Raw genomic sequence first — 7,524 nt, 5'->3', positions numbered from 1 at the left:
TATTTTATTTTTACACTACAACAAAATTGTCCTAAGACAACACTTATCACAGACAATACTTGAAAAGTGTTGCCAAAAGTAGCAATAGGAACACTTTTGTAAGGGTGGCCTTTGATAATTGCTTTTGGCAACGGTGTTTGGGCAACACCGGTAAAGCGTGTTCTTTATGCGCAAAGACTACACACTGTAAGTGTTACCTAATGTTAAAATTTTTTAGAACGCTTATTCAGATATTAAGCAACGCTTTACAAGTGTTATCCTTGGTACTTTAAAAGTAACGCAGTGCAAACGTGGCCTAAAGTAAAAAATTCGCACCAAAATTTCCCACTTAAACTATTCCCTCTGAAATTTCCCACTTTCCCTCTAAAACATTTCATTAAAAGTCTAAGTGATTCCAGTTAACCCTATTTCTCTAGGGTTTGAAACCCACAGCCTACTTCACTTGATTTTCAAAAAATAGGACAGTCCATTGCACCCAATCTTCGTCAAAAAAGGGAAAGAAGAAAATGATTGCACCCAATCGGTTACGCTCTTCAGAAGCAGGAGATCTGATTTACTTTATTTGATTTCTCCAAAGATCTAAGTTACACGGTCAATTTGTCAATACAACAAGAAAGGTACGGCATTCAGGATTTCTCTATTTCTTTTGAGATCAAAGTCAGTAATGATTATCCATATACAGAGGATACTCTACTTTTATTCAGTTTATGGATTTAATCAAAAATTTGTAGTATTTGGATTTCCTTTTGAATATAGAGTAAACGAGTTTCTCAGGGAATTTCTGATACTATCCTTTCTTATGAATTTGGGAAAAACTTGAGCTAAAAGAATTGTAGATCTTTTAGTGTATATGTATTTGGAAAGATTTGGGTTTAGCATGAGAGGTTTGAAATTATTATATTAGAATTTCTTTTATAATGCCTTTATCGTCCAAAATGTTTCACCTACTTTTATTTCTTTTAATAAAGCATTTCTTTCAAAAAAAAAAAAATTAATTTTGTTTTGTTTGTTCTGGGAAATAAAGGATGAGTAGGGGATTGTCGGGTATTCGAACTGTCCACTTAAATGAGGAAATGATAAGAAACTCACAAATTTAGCTACACCATAATACTTTGATGAAACTCAACTTGATTGACTTGAATAAAACAAAAAGCTTCTATTTTTGTTGAAGAACTCAATCGTTTTGAGACTACACAAATTATTTAATCGTATCAGAGACATTCAGCTAAATGATTACAAGTTTGGATTTAATATAGTGATCAATAAGAGTGCTATAGGAAATTTTAAGTATAATGTTAGTGAGAGGAATAATGAAATGAACAAAGTGGCAGCAGATAAAATATCTTGACTTGTAGGTAGAATGGCGTATACTATTACTATCTCTGAGTGAAAAAAAAGTGAAAGTAGTATTATGGTCCTATAGTTAATTACTTCTTCCTGAATTATGTATACGTCTGACTTATAATACCCTTGAAGCATTTTTATGGAATTTGATTGCCTTCTATCTTATTTGCCTAGAACTAGAAGTTTTAAATATTGTTGAGTTTGTCATTTTCATATTTTCATGCGATTCGATCATTTCTTGTCCAAAATTATGTATTTGTCTGTAGATTGACATTATTCTCTTTAAAATTTTATGTTTAATTATTTTACAACATTCAGTAAGCAAAGAGACTACATACAATTATTAGTTTCCATTGTAGTATAGTGATTGTTTCTCTCATGTATCATTAAAGTTTAGTCACAGAGTGAAGGAATTATCGGCCTCCCCTCTCCCCTAAAAAACAAAAACATTCTTTATTGGAACTATATGATTTACCTCTTTTTATGTAAAAATGATTCTGTATGCCTCTTAAGTAAATTTGTTCTTAATGTGATGAAATTACCTGCCTACTACAGTAGTCTATTTTAGCCAATATGTATTTTCCAAAATCATCAGAAGTCCACCTAAAAGATAACTGTGTTTGTCAGAGACATGCTCTATGATACTGGGATATAACTATGTTTGTCAAAGGTAATGTTTTGCTGCACATGGATATTCTCCCGGTTTTTCTGGTGCTGCTACTTTTTTGTATATGGTAAGACATCCATGTAATAGTTAACTGACCTCATTGGTTCAATATAATTGTAGACTTAAGCACTCTTTCGTGCCTTACTATTATTCTTGCTTTTTGTAGTATTGAGCTTAGGGGAGCCAGTACTAGACATTGTTATCTTGTGTCTAGCTCCACTCCTTTGAAACTTCTACAAGAATTGATGATCCAAGAATTTCTGTCTTCTATCAAATTCTGCTGTGGTTTACCGACAAGAAAATGTGATTCAACTTTCAAGTCCCCTTTCCGAAAGTATGTATTTATTTAAGTACCTTGACTTTCAAGTCTCTTTTCTCTGTTTCTCTACAAACAAAGAAACGCATCTAATAGCGTATCTAACTAAAGATTTGACATTACTCTTTTCTTTTATAGGTTTGTTGTGCCAACGAAGAAGTGACCTTAACAACAAAGTGGATTACTTTTCGCAAGTATTAATCAAATTGAAGGAACAATAGAATTAGTCAAGGTACTTATAATTAATAACTTCATCATATGTCATTTAGATGTGTGTTAGCCTATGTTGCTCGGACTCTCTTAAAATGTTGCCGGGTGACGGTAGGATCCTCCATTATTTTTGGAGGATTCGACACGGGTGCAGCATTATATTGGAGAGTCCGCGCAAAATAGGTGTTAGCTATCTTATCCTTCTACGATTGATTCAAGTAATGCACAGGCTGCGAGAGACAAAAATTTTCCAGATTCCTCTAGATCAAACTCCTAGTCCAATTCTTGAAAAGGTAATTTTTTTTATTGTTTATTGTTTGTACCTGCTAAAGAAAGATGTTAGTACTATTCTTGGGATGGGAGGACTTCTCTTTTATGCATTAATATCACTATTTTCATATCTTTTTAATGAATACAAGTGGTTTTACTTGGTACTATTGCTAGTACATAGAGCTAGAGATGATGTTTTATTAGGGAGATGAGTAGTAATGTACTAAGCATAGACATATCCACGGGAAAGAGCCATCAAAAGTATCGTGGCTTTCTCTTCCTCCCTTAATTTTCTTCCCTAAATTATTATGTTCTCTCAGTTGGCTGACTAGAATTGCTTTAAGAATGCAAGTCATTGTTGTTTCTGACGATCACAATTTCTTTCTTTGGTGAGCACCCTGATATAGCCTTTTCTTAGACCGGTTAACTTTCTGCCCAAAAGGTTCTATTTTTGAGTCACCATAAAAAATAGAAACGTAGCCTAGCTTCTGATCTGATTGTATGTTTTCATCTTATTGCAATTTTATGATGTTATGTTACCACCAATGCAACATTTTGACAAGTGCACCTGGTGTATGAATTGAAATTAAGTAAATATTGCGCAAATATTATTTTACTGGCCTTTGTTTTGTTGAATATCAGTTATGATGATAATCTCCATTATTATTCATTCTGTATGAAAAATTACCTGTGAGATCTTCTCCCTTGAGCTTGCACTCTATTGGTTTCTATCTAATATTTGATTACTTATTCAATGTGTAGGAAAATTCTTGTGATGCAATTAAAAGTGGTGGCTAAAGTCAGTTTGATCCATTTGAAGTTAAGGAAGAAGATTTTTGGACAATACATTTGGTTTTGTAAAGTTCATATTTAGCACGCAACTTGAAGCAATTTGCTTTATTGGTTGATTGTATTACATGAAGTGTATTCCTTTTTTTTTTGAAGTTCATTGCCTGTATGTGTTTGAAACAATCTCTTTTGTTTATTGATAATGAAGTGCTTGAGTTTTATACTTAAGTAATGACCTCAAATATATGATAAAATATGTATTTGATAATAAATGCAATTATAGGGTTTATACCAAAAAAAATAAATTAAAAGTATAGTAACAAAGACCACGCTTTAGAAGTGAAGCTTTAGGAGCCACACTTGAAAAGCGTGGCCTGCGAGGTAATAAAGGCGACACTTTAGAAGTGTAGCTTTAGGACATGAAAAGTGTGGCCATAGGCAAGCGTAGCCTTTGCCTTATAAAAAGCGTTGCCTTAGGGAAAAGGTTACGCTTGTTTAGGTCATCCCTTAAAAAGTATTGCCTTAGGTCAAAAAGTGTGGTCTATGATCAAAAGTCACACTTTTTGATAGTTTAGACCACATTTTTCGGGCATGGTTAAATGCCTAATTTGTTGTAGTGTTAAACAAGCAACTTGAGCTGGCATAACAATAAGTATTATTAATTATACAACAAAGAAAAAAATATTTAAGTAATAAGACTTAGATCGAATGTCCAACCAATTTCTGTGATGAATTGCAATTGTTCAATAATCTGTATTAAATTTATAAATTCCGTGAGAGGTGAAATTAACCACGTCTAAAACATGAAACAAAAAGACAAAATTACAGAATAATGCACTCCATAAGTTGACCTTGCACTATTTTAGCCCAGTTACAAGGTTGCAAATGTGTAGTCAAATATCAATAAGATCTTTTCTTTTCTCATTCCCTCTAATTATAACAACCTCATTTATTTCTACCTACTCCTATTGTAGTTCTCTCCTCATTTTTCACCCATAAATATTTAATTTAATTAATGAAAAAGAATCATGCAAACAAAACTGAAAAGAAAAATTAGTTCCGCACTCAGTCAACACTCATTCGTGCCTTTTTCCATAACCAATACTTCTCTGTTTTTTTTTTAAATTTTGTATATCTTCAGGTTTATACAAACCTATCACAACTGCAAAACGCAAAAACAAACGCGAGAAACCTAAAATCTCATCTCCTTTAATGCTAATCTTGTTAAATTTCGATTATGATTTTGTGAGAAATTTGGAGTGGGTATTGTTTGAACTTATTAGAAATAGTCTAAGTAGGTTGTACACAAAGTTTGAAGTTATTTGCTGGAGATTTGGACTAGTTTTATACAAGAATTGCAAGTGAAAATCGTACAAAAATTTCGTCAGCGATGCTTATATACTTTTATACAAAGAGGTACAGTATGTATATAATTGTATAAAAGTGTATAAAGATGTATAATCACAGAGTGAAAATATTCTTGATACACTATGTATATAAGTGTATAAGAAGAAGAAGAAGAAGAAGAAGAAGAAGAAGAAGAAGAAGAAAATGCGAGAAATTCACCAAATACCTATAAATAATGTATCAACCTTGGATATAATAGTGTATAAGTTGTGTTTATACACTATTATATACTATTTATACAATATTATACGTTATTATACAAATGAATCCTATCAATGGAGTTTCACGTGTTCTTCTTCTTCCTTGGGCATCCTCTGAAATTTAACTCAAATATAGCCTAAAGCTACTCCAAATCACTTGAAATTTAAGTTTTGAACTCATGTTGATGGTTCCAGTCAATTGAGTCAACACCCGTCCCAAACAACTAACAAATCGGAAAACCCAATTTCTGAAATTTAACTCAAATATAGCCTAAATCTACTCCAAATCACTTGAAATTTAAGTTTTGAACTCATCTTGATAATTCCAATCAATTGAGACAACACCTATTCCAAACAACTAACAAATCGGAAAACTCAATTTCTGAAATTTAACTAAAATATAGCCTAAATCTACTCCAAGTCACCTGAAATTTAAGTTTTGAACTCATCTTGATGATTCCAATCAATTGAGACAACACCCATTCCAAACAACTAACAAATCGGAAAACTCAATTTCTGAAATCAAATCTTCGAACCACTGGTAATGGTGACTTTTATTTTTCAAATCCTTAGTTAACCATTGAAATCCAGAAAAGAATTGAAGGAGAATAACAATAGTAGAGAAATTTTTTGGTGTAAAAGCTGACATGGGAAGGAGAAGAAGAACGAAGAAAAAAGGGGAATGACGAAAAAAGGGGAACGAAGAAATAAGGGGTGGGCTAACTGGTGAAAATTAATTTTCAGATTATGTACAACCTGGGCTATACTGGGTAAAGGCTTCAAACATGGGCCATTTTTGATGGGTTGTTGGGCCAAGTGACAAGGGATGTAATTCTCCCAAACAAAAATTATATAATAAACATTTCTTCATGCAACACTAAAAATAAATTCTCGATGCAAAGTTAACAATTGGTGCATGTAAACGTGCTTGTAAAATACGAAGTAGCAAAAGAAGTTGATGTTAGTAAAAGAAACAAAACCTGGAATTGTGGTATTGAAATATGGCGAAGTTTAACGATTAATTGTGATATTATAGCTTCTTTTATAAAAGTATTTTGTTACACAGTTTGACACATGAAATGAATAACATACTCGTGGAGAATCTAATACGATAAAATTTTCTAGTTTAGATAATTTAACAAATAATGTCATTTATTGAGAGTTGAACGAAGCAGTAACAGTTTAGGGAAAAAAGTTATCAACTTTTCTAGTGTACAAGAAAATTATCAAATATTTACTACTTCAAAGAGTAAAGGGAATTTAACCAACTCCAATAGATATATGATCATTTAATGAAAGTGAACCAAGAGTGTCTTTCCGTTTCAAATAAAAAAGAACCAAGTAGCGAAAGTATAGGAACTATTTTGTATTAACTTTCTTTGTTTAAGAAACTTGAAGAAAAATTAATTTATTAACTTTCCTTTTGTAGGAAACATGAAGAAAAATTACATCAAATAATTACGGCAAAATTTACTAACAAATAATTCTGGCAAAATTTACCAAATAATACAAAATTAAGTAAATGAATATTTTTAAATATAGTGAAATACTTAAATTACTATATTGTCCAATGTGAACTGTATATTTTAAAGGGTAAAAAGGCGAATGACATTTCGCTAAAGGCCTTCGTGCTTTTAGTATAATATAGATAGATAGAATTTTTTTCATTTCAACAAATTATTTTTTTTTTCATGATATAAAAAAGTACTTTTTTTCATTTTAACAAAAAAAATACTTTTTTTCATGTAGAAAAAGTATTTTTTTTCATTTCAAATATTTTTTCTCTTTAATCAAACAAGGGAAAATAAGTGATAAAGTCACTCATTTTCCATGAAAATATTTTCCTTCATACCAAACACACCCTAGTGTATACGCAGACTTTACCTCTACCTTAGAGAGATAGAGAGGTTATTTCTGAAAGAACCTCGGCTCAAGGAAAGATGAAAAAGAAGTTGTAGCAACAAACAATAACACCAGCACTCCAGTAAGAAACCGGAAGCAAAAGAAACAACATATAGTATAGTAGAAAACCACGACTAAAAAAATACAAGACGAACACTAATACTACTGGCCGGTAAGGCCAAGGAACACACTCGATTATCTAACCTTCTACCCTAATTCTCGACCTCCACACCCTCCTTTCATAATGTTTTGAATATTAATTATATTAAGTTAGTTGGTTGAGAATTAAATTCTTCAAGCAGATTAAGGCCTCATTTGTTTTTTTAAGATTAAGACGTCTGAATCTGAATACACATCTGAATATCAAGATGTGTATTAAGATTAAGACATCTGAATCTGGATACACATCTGAATATATT

The 7,524-nt window shown here is 31.6% G+C and overlaps 1 long non-coding RNA gene across 3 annotated transcripts; it reads left to right on the top strand.

The window, feature by feature from the left end:
- LOC109228741 lies at window positions 301–3,824 on the top strand. 3 transcript variants are annotated; one of them, XR_002068425.1, is made up of 6 exons: window positions 301–617; window positions 1,972–2,078; window positions 2,178–2,345; window positions 2,466–2,559; window positions 2,757–2,830; window positions 3,570–3,824. It is a non-coding gene; the product is annotated as an uncharacterized LOC109228741 (long non-coding RNA). The 3 variants fall into 3 exon arrangements; XR_002068423.1 differs by having other exon boundaries at window positions 304–617; window positions 2,767–2,830; XR_002068424.1 differs by lacking the exon at window positions 1,972–2,078 and having other exon boundaries at window positions 308–617; window positions 2,767–2,830.

Source organism: Nicotiana attenuata, chromosome 7 (genome assembly GCF_001879085.1).
Source record: "Nicotiana attenuata strain UT chromosome 7, NIATTr2, whole genome shotgun sequence".
In the NCBI taxonomy this organism is placed as follows: Eukaryota; Viridiplantae; Streptophyta; class Magnoliopsida; order Solanales; family Solanaceae; genus Nicotiana; species Nicotiana attenuata.
Note: the sequence above shows the minus strand (reverse complement) of the source record. Positions and strands in the feature narration are given on the sequence as shown.